We start from the raw sequence: 21,750 nt of genomic DNA on the forward strand, positions 1-21,750 counted from the left end.
CTAAGCAGTGGGCAAACCACCCACTTGAGACACTGTGGTCTTGCACTCCCCAGGACAGTGCACAGGTTATGTTGCCCCCTCCAGGACCAGTGGTGTTACACCATCTTCCCGGTGAGGGCCCCCCCATTGCCCGTCCCCCTGAGGTGCATGTGTATTTTCGACCTGATGCTTCTGCAGTATTCTCTCCCTGTTGTTGCAGGAGTGAGGTGGGGCCTTGGCCTATGTGTTGTGGCCCTGTGGCCCACGGACATTGAGGACTGGGCAGTGTCCCTCCATTTGCATATATGTATATACTGTTTTGATTTTGAAGCACATATTTCTACTTATTTATCATATTTCACTCACTTTAATCAATTCCTTTTGTCCTTGCATTAGTCCTGAGTGGTACAGGGTATATATGTGATGTTATTGCATCTGTTTGTGTGTATGGTGTTGGGGGTGTTGCGTGTGTGTGTTACTCTCTTTTTCCTCCCCCTCCCTTGTGTACTAGGCGGCAGTACTCACCGTAGTCGTCTTCGCCGGCGTTGATGTTCGTAATGCATGAAGAGGTATAGCAGCATGGGGAACAATATCGTGCAACAAAAATACTGTGTCAAAAATATTAATTACATAAATATCGTATTCCTACACTTGTAATGGTAAGTACAAAAATATATAGAAACATATTTTCATGGTAATATCGTTCAAAAACATACACACATATTGTTTATAATATATATATAGTTGAAAATGTAAATATAAAAATTTCAACATATAACATTATTAAAATGTAAAGTAACTAAATGTAAATGATATTTAATACTATATATAAATATACACATATATAATGTGTGTACCTATTTATATATACATATATAGAATGTAAAACTATTATTTAAAATATATATATTGCATTATATTTTTTTAGTTTTTTTAAACTTACTACTATAAAACCATATGTATAAAAGAATTGAAGTCTGGGAATAATAGATGAACTATTCCTACTCCAGCTTATGCAACAGTAGTGAAAGTGTAAGCTGTCAGAGAGGTTAAATTTACTATTCCCACTCCTGTCTGTGCAACAGTAGGTAAAGTATTGGGCTTTGGAGAGGTAGGATTTACTATTCCTACTCCAGTCTGTGCAACAGTAGGGAAAGCACTGGACTATCGAGGGCTAACAGTTACTATTCCCACTCCAGCCTGTGCAACGGTTGGGAAAGCGTTAGACTTAGGAGGGGTAAAACTTACTATTTCCATTCCAATCTTGCAACAGTAGGGAAACCGTTGGACTTTGGAGGAGTAATATTTACTATTCCCACTTCAGTTTTTGCTGCAGTAGGCAAACCACTGGACTTTGAGGGGGTTAAATTGACTATTCCCACCCAGTCTGTGCAACAGTAGGAAAAGTGCATCACTTCAAATGCTTAACATATTTGAATAAGCCTATTAATTTACAAAAAGTATAAACTCTTGATATGAATATTATTAATCAACCCCAATAATTATATATCTAAATATAAAAAAAACATGATTATTAAACAATTTATTAATTAATTATCATTTTTGTATTCATTTATTTGTCACTTAATTAACTTCCCACACTATACCCCTACAAATCTAGCAGCCCACGCTTCAATATAACTAAAATAAGTACGTGTAACACATTTAACATAATTACAAATCAATTAGATAAATACTAAATTGATAAATAATTGTTAATTAATTATTACTTAACTTCCCTCCCTATAACCCTAAAAACTCAGCAACCAGCATCTAACATGTAACAAACTTATAATTATTACACAACTTACATAATTATTAATCAATTGGATACTTAATTAATTAATAATAGGTTAATTATTAAATGTTATAATTGATTGTTAATTATTTATACTTAATTAACGTCCCACCCTATACCCCTACAAACTTAGCTACTCACTATAACACTACAAATTACTATTAGCAAATAAATTAAAAATCATAAATCACTTAAAATTACAAACTATGGCCCTCATTACAACCCTGGCAGTAATCTCGCTTTCCGCCGTGCTGAAGACCGCCAACATACCGTTGCGGCGGCGGAATTCCGCTACAGGTATTATGACCCACATCTCGGAATCCGCCACAATTCACACACCCACACAAGTCCGCCACACCAAAGGTCAGTGATAAACTGACGATACCAAAACCGACACCGTCACGCCAGACATATCCAGTCCGCCCACCGAAGAGGCCCACAGTGACGACAGTAGCTCTGCACGCCTGGATCAAGATGACCAGCCCGGCCCATCAGGGCCTCTGGACAGTCGGTTCCCCTGCCACAGTCATTAGCCACGACACAGCCTCCCCCTCAGGAAACACCGCCATAGCACCCACGCAGCGGGCCCATCCCTCTGTCCCCAGGACACGTCAATCAGCAGTGTGTCCACCACTACAGGGAACCCAGGCAAACCCACCAAACCAAGACAATCAGGGACCTGGGGGTCAGTGGCAGTGGACACACGGTTCAGGGGACAGAGGCACAGGATAACAGGGAAGCTGGGAGGACTGCTGTGCGACAGGGGGCGGACAGGCCCAGGGAACCGACATACCACGAGGCACTCTCCAACATCATGGGAGCTTACCACCATTCCCAGGAGACCATGGGCACAGTACTGCCCAAGTTTCAGGAGACCCAGCGGCTGCAGGAGGAACTCTACCTGGGGATCAGGGAGGACTTGAAGTCCATTAACAACACTCTGGTCACCATTGCAGGGGTGCTGGCAGACCTTGTCAAAACCATGAGGGACCCAGTGGCACACAAATTGGCCCCTGACACTAGCCTGGACGATGAACAACCCTCTACCTCCGCCGGCGCCAGTGGACAGGCAGCACCGCCACAGGACCAACAGGCCACCAGCACCCCACCCCCTGCAGAAGGAAAACCACCACGCGAAAGGTCCATGAGATCCAGGAACAAGACAGAAAACATTGACAAGACCCCGCCAGGATATAAGACCCTCCTGAATGTCACCCTTCTGTCCCACTCTGTCACCCTGTCCACATTAATCTGCCATAGCTCCACTTCCTATGCCCCATTGGACAATGCACCTGTGAGACCAAGAGTCTGGACTCTGCCATGGACATTCCTCCACCATCACCCCAGCACATTTCACAACCCCCTCCACTTATTTGTACAGAAATAAACACCCTGGAATCACAATACAATCTGGAGTCAGTCTGTGCTTTCACAAATGTGTAATTGCAAATTCACTGGAATATAGCAATGTCAATGTACTTGTTCACATACCAATGTCACACAGCTGTAGGCCAGGAGTAAACATAGCAGAAGGCACAAATTAGGACCCAGATCTGGAAATGGAAAGCCAAAGTGACAAGTCAGGGCCCATACACAGAGGTAAAAAGGCAGACATTTGCTAGGTCCTACAATAGTATGAGATGTGGGAAGCAGTTCCATCTTCTTACCTGTGTCTCACTGGAAGTACTGCATGATGATGTTGTTTCGGTTGTCTACATCTTCTTCTTCTCCCTCCTCTTCTTCACTGTCCACAGGCTCCACAGCTGCCACAAGACCAGCTTCAGGCCCATCCTCCTACAGAAAAGGCACCTGGTGTCGCAAAGCCAGGTTGTGCAACATATAGCAGGCCATGATGATCTGGCACACCTTCTTCGGTGAGTGGTATAGGGATCAGATGGAGGCACTAGAATCTGGCCTTCAGGAGGCCAAAGGTGTGCTCTATTATCCTCCTAGTTCACCCATGTGCCTCATTGTAGCGTTCCTCTGCCCTTGCCCTGGGATTCCTCACTGGGGTCAATAGCCATGACAGGTTTGGGTAACCAGAGTCACCTGCAAATATCGAGGGACAACTGTTAGACATACTCCAAACATTAGCGAATCTCCCATACCCTGACAGCAAATGAAACTGTGTGGGAACTTTAGCCTCACTTATAAGCCACACCCGGTGCCTCTGGAGTTGCCCCATCACATAAGGGATGCTGCCATTCCTCAATATGTAAGTGTCATGCACTGAGCCAGGATACTTGGCATTCACATGGGAGATGTACTGGTCTGCCAAACACACCATCTGCACATTCATAGAATGGTAGCTTTTGCGGTTTCTGTACACCTGTTCATTCCTGCGGGGGAGGGACAAATGCCACATGTGGACCATCAATGGCACCAATTATGTTGGGGATATGTCCCAGGGCATAGAAGTCACCTTTCACAGTGGGCAAATCCTCCACTTGAGGGAAAACTATGTAGTTGCGCATATGTTTCAGCAGGGCAGACAACACTCTGGACAACACGTTAGAGAACATTGTCTGGGACATCCCTGATGCCATGGCCACTGTTGTTTGAAAAGACCCACTGGCCAGGAAATGGAATACAGACAGTACCCGCACTAGAGGGGGGATTCCTGTGGGATGGCCGATAGCTGGCATCAGATCTGGCTCCAACTGGGCACACAGTTCCTGGATTTTTGCACGATCAAGTCTGTAAGTGATAATGATGTGTCTCTCTTCCATTGTCGAAAAGGTCCACCAGGGGTCTGTACACCAGAGGATGCAGCCATCTCCTCACCTGCCCCAGCGGACGTGCCCTACGGAGGAGAACGGTGAGCAGAGGGTCATACAACACTTAGGTATCACAATTTAATTTTGCAAAAATGTAACAATTTCTCTATGTGCCTTTGTCTGTCCTTATTCGTGGCCTAAATAGGTGTGAAGCAGTTATTTGGCCTGCCATGTGGCCCCAAGAAATGGCGGCTGCCTGACCTGTAAGGTGTGACATGGGGAAATGAGGTAACTGCGCTGGCGTTGTACACCGTCGCGGAATGCGGTCAAAGACCGCAGCGCAATTCAGCATTGGTTAACATTGGGCCCTATGGGTTTCAGGAGTCAATGACGATGTAGGCCGGCGGTGACGGTACACACCGCCGCAGACATGACCGCCATTTTCTAACTGTTCACTCACTTGATACCTGACCTTCAACAGGAGAGGACCCACACTGCAAGTGCTCCTGTGACCTGTGTCTGGAAGCGGCAATGGCTACAGTGTCTGGGGAGAGGGCCCCTGCCTTCACTTCGGAGGAGTTGGAGAAACTAGTGGGTGGGGTCCTCCCCCAGTACACGCAACTGTACGGTCCTCCAGACAAACAGGTGAGTACACTGTGAGCATGGTGGATGGCACATGGTTGTATGGAGTGTCGTGGATGGAAGAGGGAGGGGGGACAGGCCAGCATGTGAGGATAGTGTGTGTGTATGTATGTCTGTGTATGTCTGGGCCAGGGTGGGAGGTATTTAGGCAATGGTTGGGAAGAACTGTATGGGATAGGAACATCCATTATCACTTCACTTTTCCTCTAGGTCAGCGCCCACCAGAAGAAGGGATTTGGCATGCCATCGCCAAAGAAGTGCGGAACCTGGGGGTCTACCATCGACGGAGCACCCACTGCCGGAAAAGATGGGAGGACCTGCGCCGCTGGAGCAAGAAGACGGCGGAGGCCCAGATGGGGATGACCTCCCAACGTGGAAGGTGTGCCGTCACACCATGACCCCCCTGATGTACCGGATCCTGGCAGTGGCATATCCGGAGTTGGATGGGCGCTTGAGGGCATCACAGCACCCACAAGGGGGTGAGTACAGTGTCATTCAGCTGACTATGCGCGCTTTATGAGGTGTCTGGGTGGGGGTGGTGGCCTCTGGGTTCCCCTAGGCAAGGGCAGACGCGTCAAGGCAGATCCATTGTTTAGCAGCCTCACTCCCAGTCCAACCCCAAAGGTGGTATTTGTCCTCTACACCTAGTCAGGCTCCCATGGGTTCCAGCTGTGCATGAAATGGGTCTAGACAGAGTCCCCCTTGGGCATGTGCTTTTCCCCTGCACTGTTAGTGCATGGCTTAGTGCATAGGGCTACTCCCTGTGTGTTGTGTCCGCCAACGGTAGTGGTGTTGCATGCACTGACCATGTGTCTCTTCTGTCTCCCCCCCTGTGTCTTGCGTGCATTAGCATCATCTGGCGGAGGAGCAGTGGCACCAGAGGAGGAGGAGCTGCATCCCACATTGCCCTGGAGGGTGAAGTAATGGAGTCTGAAGTCACCAGTAGGACGGAGGGCGAGGGGAGTTCCACGACTGGGACAGGAGCATACACCATCGACAGCGACTCCTCCTCTGATGGGAGCTCCCTTGCGGTGGCGGGCACCTCTGTGTCCACAGTATCAACAGGTACAGCCACCACCCCCCTACCAGCACCGCCCTCCCAGCAGCCCCTCAGTGTGTTTTTTCCCGTGCCCGCTCACCCAGGAGGTTGGGCATCTCCTTTGCACCAGGCACCTCTGGCCCTGCCCCTGTCAGCCCTGCTGCCCTCAGTGAGGAGGCTATTAGCCTCCTGAGATCCCTCACTGTTGGGAAATCAACCATTTTGAATGCCATCCAGGGTGTTGAGAGGCATTTGCAGCAAACAAATGCATACCTGGAGGGCATTCATTCTGGGCAGGCTGCCCAACAGAGAGCATTTCCGGCTCTGGCCTCAGCACTGATGGCAGCCATTGTCCCTGTGTCCAGCCTCCCCCCTCCACCTTCCTCCACCGCGACCCAATCCCCTGTACCTCAGTCTATCTCAAGCACACCATCAGACCAGCATGCACACTCATCAACACACAAGAGTGGACATGGCAAACATAAGCACCACACATCCCACTGGCACTCACACAAGCACCATCCCCATGCAGACACAGCAACATCCACTGCCTCCACTGTGTCCCCGTCCTCCACGTCCTCCTCCTCCCTCCCTGTCTCATCTCCACTCACACCTGCATGCACTACATCCTCAGCCACTACCTCCATCACCAGCACGCCCATCACCACACACCGCTCACGTGCAATCACCACACCCGCTACCATTCACACATCCCCTGTGTCCTCTACCAGTGTGTCTGTGAGCCCTCCTCCAAAAGTACACAAATGCAGGCACCCACCCACCCAACAGCCTCCCACCTCACAACAGCCTCCGGCCCATGCACCTTCATCCAAAGTCAGCAAACTTACACCTCCTACAACCACTACCTCTTCCTCCACTCCCAAACCCCCTCCATCTTCCCATCCCAGTGTGTCTAAGAAACTTTTCCTGGCTAACATTGACCTCTTCCCTACACCTCCCCTACTCGACCTTCCCCTAGGGCCAGGCTGTCCAGGTCCCAGCCCAGCACCTCAGCCACCAAATCCCCAAGCACAGTGGTCACAGCAACACCGGTCTCATCGCGGGAGCCACCCATCAGGGCTGCCTGTGTGCCACCTAGCCAGGCCAAGGAGCAGGCCATTCCGCCACCTGCCAAGGTGAAGAAGGTGCCCACATGCCGGACGGAGAAGCCGCACCTACCAGCAAGCAAGGGCTCTTCCAAACCAAAAGGGGACAGTGGCAAGACACCAGCAGCAACATCAAAGGTGGGGAAGGGACACAAGCCGAAGAGCAGGTCAGGAAAGGGCATGGTGGCTCCGGCTGAGGGACCAGAGTCACCCCTTCTGTCAACCAGTACATCAACCTGTACGGCGGTGGACACTGCCACCTGCACCACCACCTGCACCGCCACCTGCACCGCCTCCTGCACCGGCACCGCCACTGGCACCGCCACCTGCACGTCTGCTGCCTCCCCAACAGTCCCCAGCATCATCCCCAGTGGGCAGCCATCCGAGGCTGCAGGAGATGTCCTGCTGTGTCCCTCAACAGGTGCAGACACATGCACCACCGCCAGCACCTCCGCCACAGACACTGCGCAAAACCACCACCACCAGCCCCGCGACTTGCGCAGACAGCTGACACGGCTATCATCCCCATTGGCCTGCTGTCTGAGGTTGCAGAAGACGTCCTGGATCCTGCCCAGCGTCCATGAGGCATGACTCCCAGCACTGTTTGTACCAGCAGGTGGCAGGCGAAGTCGCAGCAGGGTGGAGTGTGTCTCTGCCTCCATGGAGTATCATGCTACCTGTTCCCAGGTAATCTCATGGCACACACACTCAGGTGAGGGAATGAGACCTGGTACACTGCATGTGAAGCACTCTGGGCACAAAACCCCCTCCAGAACCAGTGGAGAGATACATCCACTCCCTCAGTCCTTGGCAGGATGAAGCACTCTGGGCACAATGCCCCCTCCAGAACCAGTGGAGATTCACATTCACTACCTCAGTCCTTGGCAGGATGAAGCACTCTGGGCAAAATGCCCCCTCCAGAACCAGTGGAGATTCACATCCACTTCCTCCGTCCTTGGCAGGATGAAGAACTCTGGGCACAATGACCCCTCCAGAACTAGTGGAGACTGACATCCACTTGATAGACTGTGGCTTTGTACTTCCCAGGATAAAGCAGTGGGCAAACCACCCACTGGAAAGACGCAAGAGACTGTGGCTTTGCACTCCCCAGGATAAAGCAGTGGCCACACCACCCACTGGAAAGACTTGAGAGACTGTGGCTTTGCACTCCCCAGGATACAGCAGTGGGCATGGAGCCCCCTCTTGGAGCAGTGGCGTCGTGCGTTCATCCGGCTGAGGTGCCCCCCCTCCCCATGAGGTGCCTGTTTCATTTTAATCTGATGCCCCTGCAGTGTTCTCTCCATTTCGAGTCAGGTATCTTCTGTGGGCTTCGCTCATGCATTTTGGGACACTGATCCACGGACAATGTTTGATTCATATCCAGACTTGTGTAGTTAGTGTACATATTTGTATATACTGATTTTTGAAATTGCCCTATCTGATTTTTATTGATTACACTCGTTACAACCATTTCCTTTTGTCCTTGCGTTCTTCCAGGGGGTGAGGAGGTGTATATGTAATGTTTCTGCATGCATTTGTGTGGATGATGTTGTGGGTGAGGGTGGGGGCAGAGGAATTTTGTGTTGCGTATGTGTGTCACTCTCTCTTTCCTCCACCCTCCCCTGTGTTGTAGGTGCAGTACTCACCGTTGTTGTCGACGGCGTCTTTCCTGCTCATGATACAAGAGGAGGAAGACCAGCATGGGCAGGACGTGTAGTTCGGGCTCCTTGGTGTCCTGGTTCCTCGTTTGGTATCAAGAGGTGAGTGGTTTCCGTTCCAAAGACTGTTTCCACCATGCTTTTGATAGCGTTGGTACAGCCCCGGAAAAGCTGGTGGATTGGTGCCTTGTAATACAGTGGGCAGTACATTGTGTTCCGCCAGTCTGTTGGTGATTACTGCTGCGGTGTTTGTTTCTACCGCCGTGGCGGTCGGAGTGTTAAAGTGGCTATCTATGTTGGCGGTTTCCGCTATGGTCGTGATTCCATTTTTTGACCACCGGGCTGTTGGCGGTATTACCGCTGCTTTAACACCGACTTCTAGGGTTGTAATGAGGGCCTATATTTCAAAATATTATTTAACAATTATACAAAAAATAAAGCATAAAATTAATAGATGACCTAAAATACATAGAGATAATTTAAAAACTAGGGGCCTTATTATGACCCTGGTGGTCAGACCGCCATACCGCCAAAGCAGCAGTTGGGAGGATGCCTCCAACCAGCGACCTTTCGACCACTGCATTACGATGTTCCCGCTAGTTGGCACTGCAGTCAGTGTGGCGCCATTGGCTTCGGCTCTAAGGGAGAGCTGAGGCCAATGCCATCTGCACTGACTGCGCCTCCAGCACAGGTACTATGCGCACTGTTGCCATGACAGACAGTGCAAATACAATGCTGTGCTGGCAGGGGGGCCAGTGCACTGCCCACAGCATGGGCAATATTGGTACAGGGGCCTCCCTGTGGCCCCTGTTTTTGCCTTTCCGCCAACCTTTTCATGCCGGTGTCCCCGCATTAAAAAGGTGGGAGGAAAGGCAGATTGTAATATGGACGTCGGTGCCACTATAGGCACTGCTTCCATATTCTGCCACCACTGCGGCAATGTGCTTAGAAATTGCTAATTTAGTATCTGGTTAGTGGGTTTGTAGGGGATTAGGATGGGAAGTTTTTAAAATGAAAATTAATATTTTTCATTCATAATTCATTTTTGTGAATTGGTAATTATATCAAATAATTGTTGATTAATTTATTTATATTGTTTCTAATTAATTGTTCATTGGTAGATTAATGATTAATTTCTTGAATTGTCTCAATTTTATATAATTTTACTTGTATTAGTTTAAGTGATTTAATTAATAATGTAATAATAATAGCTTTCATTGTTTTTTCATTTTTATTTTTATTGTTTGCCAATGTTTATTTTCTGTGGCAGTCGAACAGCGAGTGTTTTCGCTGTTTTTCATTTCTCATATAATATTTGTGATTTTGTAATTTAATTTGAATCATTTCATATTTAATTTAGGTGTGTGATTAGTAAATTGGATCCCTCCAAAGTCTCAATACTTTCCCTACTTTTGCTTATGCTGGAGAGGGAATGGTAAATCCAAACCCTCTATATCCCAGCACATTCCCTACTGTTGCTTAGATTAGAGTGGGGATAGTAAATCTCATATTTCCAAAGTGCAACATTTTTCCTGTTGATTTTAAGATTTGAGTGAGAATAATAAATCTGACCTGTCTAAAGTCAACACTTTCCATATAATTTCTCAGGATGGAGTGGGAATAGTAAATTTAACAATTCCAAAGTCCAAAGCTTTCCCCTTCGTTGCTTAGCTGAAATGGGAATTTTAAATCTCACCATTCCAAAGTTCAACACTTTCATTACTGTTGCTAATGCTGGAGTCGGATTAGCAAATCCGAATCTTCCAAAGTTCAGCACTTTCCCTACTGTTGCTAAGGTTGGGGTGGCAATAGTAAATCCAGCCCACCAAAGTTCAACTCTTTTCCAAATTTTGTTTATAATAGAGTGTGAATAGTAAATCCGATCCCTCCAAAGTCTTAATGTTGCCATTGCTTAGTTAGGAGTGGTGATATTTTTAAAATCATTTTTTGTTTTAGGTTTTCATTTTTTTTAAAATTGTGTTTTCATTTTTTTAAATAATTGGCTATATGTTTTTGTCATATATGCATTTATTATTTTTTGTTATTGTTATTAATGAAATATTTAACCCCTCGGGTGCCCAGGATGAGGCCGTCTCGGCCACGGTTGCCGTGTGCCGAGGATGAGACCACATCATCCTGGTACCAGCTCTCCTGGGAAGAGCTAGCGCTCGCCCAAGGGACTTGCACCCCCTTTCTTAGGGAGGGATGGAAGTGGAATTGCTTCCCCTTCCACTCCCACCCTCCCTCCTGATGCCCCCAGTGACATCTGATGACATCAGCACACAATCGTGCGCTGACTTCATCAGAGGCCACCCCGTTGCGCAGATGCATTTCTCTTCCGATCACAAGCTGGGAGTGGGAGCAGCATCCTTTCCTTTGATGGCTCTATGAGCATTTCTGCAGCCCGATCGTGAAGCGATCAGGCTTTAAAATTGCCTACTAGACACCAGGGAGTTTGTGTTTATGTATAAGGGAAGCTACTCCTCGAGCAAGGGTTGCTCCCAGCGGGGGGAATTTTTTATATAGCCTTTTCTGCCCCACCTGGGAGCAGATTGGCCTATTTTAATTAGGCCAAGCCAATACACACCACAGAGTTTTTATTTATTTATGTAAACAATGAAAGGAAGTGACCCCTTGGGCAAGGGTCTCTCCCCTGGTGGGCAACTATTTTTGGGGGCAGATTGGCCTATTTTAGTTTTTTTTTTTTAAATTTATTTATTACAGATGGGGCAACTTCTTAGGCAAGTGTCACTTCCCTGGGGGGCAAAGTTATTTTAGGCCATCTCTGCCCCCCTTGGGGAAGATCAGCCTATTTCTTTTAGGCAGATCTGCCCCAAGGGTGGGGGCAGAAACCACTTAGGCACCAGGGATTGGTGTGTGTGTGTGTGTGTTTTGTTTGGGGAGGCAGCCCCTTGGGCAAGGGTCACTCCCCATGGGGGCACATTACTGTTGGCCATTTCTGCCCCCTTTGGGGGAAGATCAGCATATTTTTGTAAAGCCCACGGTGGGCAGCTGGGGCAATTACCTCCGATCCACTCCCTGGGGTGGCAGAAAGCCTACTAGATGCCAGGGAATTATAAAAAAATAATAGTGAGGTGGTGGCTACCAGCCAGTATGGGCATGGTTATGCCCCCAACCCTCTGAAGGGGGTAACAGTCTTTCAACTCCGCACACTAAAACATCTTATCCCACAGCAAGCAAGAGAACATTTGATTATTTTGGGTTTTGGTTTTACATGTGGGCCATGAGAGCTTGGCTAACTCTCAAAATCGTCCCACTTGGAACTGCGAGGGCTGCACTTTTTGGACTTTGGGACAGTGCCATGTAGAAAAGTATATGAAACCTAGACACATCTAAAAACTAAACAGCTGGGTGAGTCCAGGATGGTGTGCTTCACATGCACCCCACATCATTTTCTTACCCACAATGCCCTGCAAACCTCCAACTTAGCTTGAAATCACACATGTTTCCCACATTTTTGTGATGGAACCTCCCGGAATCTGCAGGAATCCACAAAATTCCTACCACCCAGCATTGTCGCATCTATACCGATAAAAACTCTGCCCCATTTGTCAGCCTAAAAACGTTTTTTTTCAAACTCCCCTTTTGGACCCTCTTTGGTTCCCCCTCATTTTTTACATGGTTTTGGCTCTTGCCTGTCACAGGTACTTGGCCCACCTACACAAGTGAGGTATCATTTTTACCGGAAGACTTAGTTGAACAGTGGGTGGTAGAAATTTGTGCCGGTGCGGTGACCCCACAAGAAAATGTGGAAAAAATTTGATTTTTTTAGCTAAACCCGAGGTTTCCTGAGGATTCTGGGTAAGACAACACATGGGGATCCACGCAAGTCACACCTTCCTGGACTCCCTCGAGTGTCTAGTTTTCAGAAATGTTTGGGTTTGGTAGGTTTTCCTAGATGGCGGATGAGACCAGGACCAAAAATGCAGGTGCCCACCCCCCACAAAAACAGGTAGTTTTGTATTTGATAATTTTGATGTGTCCACATAGGGGGTCATTCTGACCTCGGCGGTAAAATGCCCTTACCGCCGGTCATAAGACCGCCATAACACCGCCGCGGCCGCGGTCAACCTCCACGGTCATTCTGACCCACAACGGCCAAACCTCCAAAAATCCGTCCTCCACTGCAGCCCGCCACATCTGCGGGCAGCGATAAACTGGAGATGACAAACCTCCACCGTCACGCCAACAGAAATACGCCCATGCCATTACGACCCACGAATCCACACGGCGGTCATTCAAACGCGGTATTCCATTGGCGCTACACACCGCCGCGGTCAGAATACACACACATCACCAAAACACAGCCACATTGGACAATTTGAAATACACACACCTGATACACATACACACACCACTCCCACACAATCAACCAACTATAAAACACACACCCACATCACCCACAAACCCCTGCGACCATAATTACTGAGAGAAGGAGAGAGAGACACAGCAGACAATCCATAGCAAGACACACTGAGGCACACTACACCATCACACACACCACATAGTAGCACAAAGCACCACTCACCAACATACTCCTCATCACATACACCACCCCACACCTCACCCACACCACCCCATGGCACCCCAAAGGCACCCACGCTTTTCGGACCAAGAACTCCAGGTCATGGTGGAGGAAATCCTAAGAGTGGAACCCCAGCTCTTCGGCTCGCAGGTGCAGCACACCAGTATAGCCAGGAAGGCGGAGCTATGGCAGCGGATCGTGGACAGGGTCAACGCGGTGGGACAGCATCCCAGGAATAGGGAGGACATCCGCAAAAGATGGAACGACCTACGGGGGAAGGTCCGATCGATGGTCTCCAGGCACAACATCGCGGTCCAGAAGACTGGCGGCGGACCCCCACCCACCCCTCCCGAATTTACATCGTGGGAGCAAGAGGTCTTGAACATCCTGCATCCTCAGGGCCTCGCTGGAGTAGCCGGAGGAATGGACTCTGGTAAGTCCCATCTCAACTACTATATCCCCCCCACCCCACCAGCATGCCAACCCACACCCCCACCCTCACCCCCAACCCCCCAGCACATATCCTCCCTGACAATGTCTCACCAGCACAACCCACCCATCCCAACACCAACTCCTGCATGCCAACACAAATCATGGGCACCCATCACCTAAGCATGACCACTGCACTAACCCCCCCCCCACTAACTACCCTCACAACACCTCCCTCAAGGGAATGCCTGCACTGGGGGACAAGGGCACCCATAACACGCACGCTATTGCACACACAGAAACAATAACCAAACTCTCTTACCCCATGCAGGACCCGAACGACAACACACCAGCCAGGAGAGTCCAGAAGTGTCCATCCCACCACCGGAACAGGCCCACACTGAGGATAGCAGCTCTGTCGACAGTGAACCTGATGACCAGCCCGGACCATCGGGGACCTCTGGGCAGTCGGTTCCCCTCAGGCAGCCACAGGCCACACCAGACCCGACCCCCTCTGCCAACACCAGCACAGCTCCCACCCAGCGGGCCCATGCCTCTGTCTCTAGGACAGCTCAATCAGCGGTGTGTCTGCCACTACAGGGCACCCAGGCTAACCCAACACCCCAACAACAACAGGGACCTGGGGGCAGTGGTAGCGGGCACACCGTCCAGGGGACAGAGGCCGGGGGAAACCGGGCAGCTCGGAGGGCTGCTGTGCGACAGGTGGGGCTAGGAGAGGCCCAGGGAACCCACTCTCCAAGAGGCCCTCACCACCATCATGGGGGCCTACCACCACTCCCAAGAGACGATGGCGACGGTACTGGCCAGGTTCACGGAGATCCAGGCACAGCAGGAGGAACGCTACATGGGGTTCAGGGAGGAGCTGAGAATCATCGGGACCGCAATGGGGACCATCGTCCTGGCCCTCAACAGGATAGAAGACGCGTTGCGGGACCATGTGGCACCACACAGGGCCCCTGTCACTAGCCTGGACCAGGAACAGCCTACCACCTCCGCCGGCGCTAGTGGACAGGAGGCCCCAACACCACGGCAGGCCACCAGAACCCCACCTCCTGCTGAAGAACAACCACCCCGTAAGAGGAGCCTGAGATCCAAAAAAAAGACAGAGTGTTATGTCAAGACCCCCGCCAGCAGGACATACCCCCTGAACTCTTCCCACTGTCCCACATTGCCACCCTGTCCAACCATGAACTGCCTCTGCTCCATCCTTCCACAGGCAAAAGGACAATGCACCTGTGAGACTGAGAACTGGACTCTGCCATGGACATTACTCCACCCCCACCCATCACCCTTAGAATCACATGTACCAATATCTAGCCCTGTAAATAAATCACATATTGCACACAAATCAGTTTGGAGTCATGCTGTATTATTAGCAAATGTATTACATATTACTGTTCAATATCTGTTCTGTCAATTAGTGATGACAACATACCAATGTCAATACGCTGTAGTTCATGGGCAAACCAAGCAGAAGTCAGGCACTGCGTCATACAGCACTGAGAAGGGAAGGGAAAATCAAAAATTACCCAAAAATATCTGGTGGGAACTACAGAAAGTACAGATGCAGGAGGCTAGAAGCAATTGGGAAATGGCGTGGGTGATTCTTACCTGGGTGTTACTGGAAATACTGTTGTATCACTCTGTCCCTATTGTCTGTGTCGTCCTCTGAGTCTTCCTCCTCTTCACTCTCCACAGGCTCCACGGCTTCTACAACACCACCATCTGGACCATCCTCCTGCAGGAAAGGCACCTGGCGTCGCAAAGCCAGGTTGTGAAGCATACAGCACGCCACGATGATATGGCACACCTTCTTTGGTGAGTACATTAGGGATCCACCTGTCATATGCAGGCACCTAAACCTGGCCTTCAGGAGGCCAAAGGTTCGCTCAATCACCCTCCTAGTACGCCCATGGGCCTCATTGTAGCGTTCCTCTGCCCTTGTCCGGGGATTCCTCACTGGGGTCAGTAGCCACGGCAGGTTGGGGTAACCAGAGTCACCTATTAGCCACACACGTTGTCTCTGTAGCTGCTCCATCACATAGGGGATGCTGCTATTTCGCATCACATACGCGTCATGCACTGACCCTGGGAACTTAGCATTTACATGGGAGATGTACTGGTCAGCCAAACAGACCACCTGGACATTCATCGAATGATAATTTTTTCTGTTTCGGTACACCTGCTCATCGTCTTTTGGGGTTACCAAAGCCACATGGGTCCCATCAATGGCACCAATGATGTTGGGGATATGTCCAAGGGCATAGAAATCACCCTTCACTGTAGGCAAGTCACCCTCCTCGGGGAAAATGATGTAGCTCCGCATGAGTTTCATCAGGGCAGACAACACTCTGCTCAAAATCTTAGAAAACATAGGCTGAGACATTCCAGATGACATGGCCACTGTGGTCTGGAATGACCCACTGGCCAAAAAATGGAGGACTGACAAAACCTGCACCAGAGGGGGAATCCCTGTGGGTTGGCGGATGGGGGACATCAGGGCTGGCTCCAGCTGGGCACACAGTTCATGGATAGTGGCACGGTCAAGTCTGTATCGAAGTATTATATGGCGTTCTTCCATTGTCGACAGGTCCACCAGCGGTCGGTACACGCGAGGATTCCTCCTTCTCATCGCAAGTCCCAGCGGACGGTGCCTAGGAAGGACAACATGGAGCACAGAGTCAGCCAAACCACAGGTACGTACAGACAGCTTGCACAGTTAAAGAATGGCAATGGGTTGAAAGGCGTGTATGTGTGGCAATGCAAGGCCTAGGCCTGTGTGTCGCAGTCAAAATTAAGCCATGTAGGCCCTTGAAATGGCGGCTGCCTGACCTGTGAAGTGGGACAATGGGATGTGAGGTCAATGCGCTGGCGGGGCACACCGTGGCGGTAGGCGGTCGAAGACCGCGGCGCAAAGCCGCATTGGTTAACATTGAAGCCTATGGGTTTCAGGAGCCAATGACGAAGTGCGCCGGCGGTCGCGGTACGCACCGCCGCGGTACGCACCGCCGCGGTACGCACCGCCGCGGGCGTGACCGCCATTTTCTATCTGCTTAATCACTCGAGACCTGATCATCCACAGGAGAGGACCTATACTGCAAGTGCTGCTGTGACCTCGGTCTGGAAGATACAATGGCTGCTGCGACTGGGGAAAGGGCCCCTGCCTTCACGTCTGAAGAGTTGGAGAAGCTCGTGGATGGGGTCCTCCCCCAGTATGCGCTACTCTACGGTCCTCCAGACCAACAAGTGAGTACACCGGGTGCACATGGAATGGGCTATGCCTGTGTGGATTGGGGTGGATGTAAGTTTGTGGGGTGGGGGGCGAATGAGGAGTGCAACGCCCGACAGATGAGAGCATGTGCCATATGGCAAAGTGGGTGGGGGGGGCCAATTACATCTAACATGCAGGTCATTGATGATTTCCTCCTTTCCACCCTGTACATGTCAAATAGGTCAGCGCCCATCAGAAGATCGAGATTTGGCGTGCCATCGCCAAGGAAGTCCGGAACTTGGGGGTCCACAACATACGGGGCACCCACTGCCGCAAGAGGTGGGAGGACATCCGCGCGGAACAAGGAAGACCGCAGAAACACTGCTGGGGATGGCCTCCCAACCTAGGAGGGGTGCCAGTCGCACCATGACCCCCCTGATGTCCCGGATCCTGGCGGTGGCCTACCCTGAATTGGATGGGCGCTTTAAGACATCACAGCAGACACAAGGGGGTGAGTATCAGCACATTCTCCTATCTTTCTGCGCAGTGGAGGCCAGGGCGCTTTCTGTAGTGTAGTCCTCTCCCTTAGGCATGGCCCTGTGCCCCCGGCCCCCACCTCGGTAGGGTGACAAGTACAGCCATTGAAGGTCCAGCATCTCCCATGTGCACGTTTGACGTCTCTTGGCCTGTTGTCTTAGTCAGTAGTACTGAGTAGTGTACCCCGAATGCGCGGCTTAGTGCATTAGGCACCTGTGTCTGTCCTCTCCGCCAACGGTGTTGACATTGCATGCACTCAACCTGGTCTTCTTTTTTCTCCCCCCACCCTTTCTCTTCATCTTCTTGTGCATGTGTGCATTAGCATCATCAGGCGGAGGAGATTTGGCATCGGAGCACGAGGGAGCTGCAGGACACAAGGCCCCGGTGGGCCCAGGAACAGACACCGAGGGCACCAGTGATCCGGAGGGCGAGGGTAGCACCACGACGGGGACCGCTGGTGAGAGCAGCGAAAGAGACACGTCCTCGGATGGGAGCTCCCTAGGGGTGGCGGCAACATCCGTGCCCCCCGCCTCTACAGGTACAGCCGCCACCCAGCGCACCAGCCCCGCCCTCCCAGCAGCCCCTCAGTCTTCGCTCCGTGCCGGTTCGCCCAGGAAGGCGCGCGTCTCCTTCGCCCCAGGCACCTCAGCCCCTGCCCCTGTTGCCCCTGCTGCCCTCAGTGCGGAGCTCATTGACCTGGTAAGGACGCTCATTGTTGGGCAGACGACCCTTTTGAATGCCATCCAGGGTGTGCAAAGGGAGGTGCAACAGAGCAATGCGTACCTGGAGGGCATTCATTTGGGTCAGGCTGCCCATCAACGAGCGTTCACTGCTCTGGCCTCAGCACTGACGGCAGCCATTGTCCCTGTTTCCAGCCTCCCTCTTCTTACGGCCTCCAGCCTTTCTCTGTCTCCTGTTCCTCAGCCTATCCCTTCCACACCATCAGACCAGCCTGCACACACCTCAACACCCAAGAGCAGCTCATCCAAACACAAGCACCACAGATCCCACTAACACTCACCCAAGCAACACCCAGATGCAGACATGCCAACAGCCACTGCCACCCCTGTGTCCCCCTCCTCCTCGTCTCCCTCCTCCCTCCCTGTGACGTCTACACTCACACCTGCATGCACCCCAACATCAGCCAGTGCTTCCATCACCACCTCACCCTCCAGGACAGTCCACACTCGTGCAGTCACCACCCCCACTGCCATTTACACGTCCCCTGTGTCCTCTCCCACTGTGTCTGTCACCCCCTCTTCCAAGACACACAAACGCAGGCAGACACCCACCCAACAGCCATCCACCTCACGACAGCCTACAGCACCAGCACCTTCACCCAATGACAGCACACCTGACTCTCCTACAACCACCTCCTCTACCTCCACTTCCATCTCCACTTCTCCTACCCTTTACCTTGGCCCTAAAAAACTTTTCCTGGCTAACCTTAACCTCTTTCCCCCCGATGAGCTCCCCCATCCATCTTCAAAGAGTCCCAAGAGCACCGCAGCCACCACCAGCCCAGCTTCGGGTGTCACTGTTGTGCCTGGGTTCTGGAGCCCACCCTTTGCCAGCAGTGACACATCGATCAGCAGCAAGGACACGTCCAGCCCCCCCCCCCGGCAAGAGGACCCGCAAAAACAAGGGCCACTGTGCGAGGACCGACAGGGCTGCCCCCAAGGAGCAATGTGCGGCCACTTCACCACCCACACCATGTAGGGGAGGCAAGGGCCCGAGAGCCCCATCAAAGGAGCGGAAGGGCAGCAGGAGCGCGGAGAAGGTGGACCCCACATGCCACATCCCAGCTGGGAAGGAGGACACTAAGGAGGCCAGGAGTCCGTCCCCGAAGGGTCCAGAAACGTCACGGTCCGAGGGCGACTGAGCAGGGGGTCCAGGCCAGGTCTGGCTCCCTTGACCTGCTGGATGAGCACCGCTGAACAGGGCCCGCGGTGCAGAAGAGCACCGCTGAACAGGGCCCCGCCGTGGAGGAGAGCACCGCTGAACAGGGCCCGCGGTGCAGAAGAGCACCGCTGAACAGGGCCCGCGGTGCAGAAGAGCACCGCTGAACAGGGCCCCGCCGTGGAGAAGAGCACCGCTGAACAGGGCCCCGCCGTGGAGAAGAGCACCGCTGAACAGGGCCCCGCCGTGGAGAAGAGCACCGCTGAACAGGGCCCGCGGTGCAGAAGAGCACCACTGAACAGGGCCCGCCGTGGAGAAGAGCACCGCTGAACAGGGCCCGCGGTGCAGAAGAGCACCGCTGAACAGGGCCCGCCGTGGAGATAGGCACCGCTGAACAGGGCCCCGCCGTGGAGAAGAGCACCGCTGAACAGGGCCCCGCCGTGGAGAAGAGCACCGCTGAACAGGGCCCCGCCATGGAGAAGAGCACCGCTGAACAGGGCCCGCGGTGCAGAAGAGCACCGCTGAACAGGGCCCGCCGTGGAGATAGGCACCGCTGAACAGGGCCCCGCCGTGCAGAAGAGCACCGCTGAACAGGGCCCGCCGTGGAGATAGGCACCGCTGAACAGGGCCCCGCCGTGGAGAAGAGCACCGCTGAACAGGGCCCGCGGTGCAGAAGAGCACCGCTGAACAGGGCCCCGCCGTGGAGAAGAGCACCGCTGAACAGGGCCCGCGGTGCAGAAGAGCACCGCTGAACAGGGCCCGCCATGGAGATAGGCACCGCTGAACAGGGCCCCGCCGTGGAGAAGAGCACCGCTGAACAGGGCCCGCGGTGCAGAAGAGCACCGCTGAACAGGGCCCCGCCGTGGAGAAGAGCACCGCTGAACAGGGCCCGCGGTGCAGAAGAGCACCGCTGAACAGGGCCCGCCGTGGAGATAGGCACCGCTGAACAGGGCCCCGCCGTGCAGAAGAGCACCGCTGAACAGCGCCCGCCGTGGAGATAGGCACCGCTGAACAGGGCCCCGCCGTGGAGAAGAGCACCGCTGAACAGGGCCCGCGGTGCAGAAGAGCACCGCTGAACAGGGCCCCGCCGTGGAGAAGAGCACCGCTGAACAGGGCCCACGGTGCAGAAGAGCACCGCTGAACAGGGCCCGCCATGGAGATAGGCACCGCTGAACAGGGCCCCGCCGTGGAGAAGAGCACCGCTGAACAGGGCCCGCGGTGCAGAAGAGCACCGCTGAACAGGGCCCGCCGTGGAGAAGAGCACCGCTGAACAGGGCCCGCGGTGCAGAAGAGCACCGCTGAACAGGGCCGGCCGTGGAGATAGGCACCGCTGAACAGGGCCCCGCCATGGAGAAGAGCACCGCTGAACAGGGCCCGCGGTGCAGAAGAGCACCGCTGAACAGGGCCCCGCCGTGGAGAAGAGCACCGCTGAACAGGGCCCGCGGTGCAGAAGAGCACCGCTGAACAGGGCCCGCCGTGGAGATAGGCACCGCTGAACAGGGCCCCGCGGTGCAGAAGAGCACCGCTGAACAGGGCCTGCCGTGGAGATAGGCACCGCTGAACAGGGCCCCGCCGTGGAGAAGAGCACCGCTGAACAGGGCCCGCGGTGCACAAGAGCACCGCTGAACAGGGCCCCGCCGTCTCAAGCACCGCTCCGCTGGGCACCGCCGTCTCACCGGCGTCTCAAGCACCGCTCCGCTGGGCCCTTCCTCTCAAGCACCGCTCCGCTGGGCCCTTCCTCTCAAGCACCGCTCCGCTGGGCACTGCCGTCTCAAGCACCGTTTATGGTTCACTGTGCCCACCATGCCTCCTCCTTGACCAGTGGAGACTGTCATCCACCTGATGGACTGTGGCTTTGCACTCCCCAGGATGGTCCAGTGGGCAGCCCACCCACTGTAGAGACATTGAGAGACTGTGGCTTTGCACTCCCCAGGATGGTCCAGTGGGCAGCCCACCCACTGTAGAGACATTGAGAGACTGTGGCTTTGCACTCCCCAGGATGGTCCAGTGGGCAGCCCACACACTGTAGAGACATTGAGAGACTGTGGCTTTGCACTCCCCAGGATGGTCCAGTGGGCAGCCCACCCACTGTAGAGACATTGAGAGACTGTGGCTTTGCACTCCCCAGGATGGTCCAGTGGGCAGCCCACCCACTGTAGAGACATTGA

The sequence above is a fragment of the Pleurodeles waltl genome, chromosome 1_2 (assembly GCF_031143425.1).
Source record: "Pleurodeles waltl isolate 20211129_DDA chromosome 1_2, aPleWal1.hap1.20221129, whole genome shotgun sequence".
Taxonomy (NCBI): Eukaryota; Metazoa; Chordata; class Amphibia; order Caudata; family Salamandridae; genus Pleurodeles; species Pleurodeles waltl.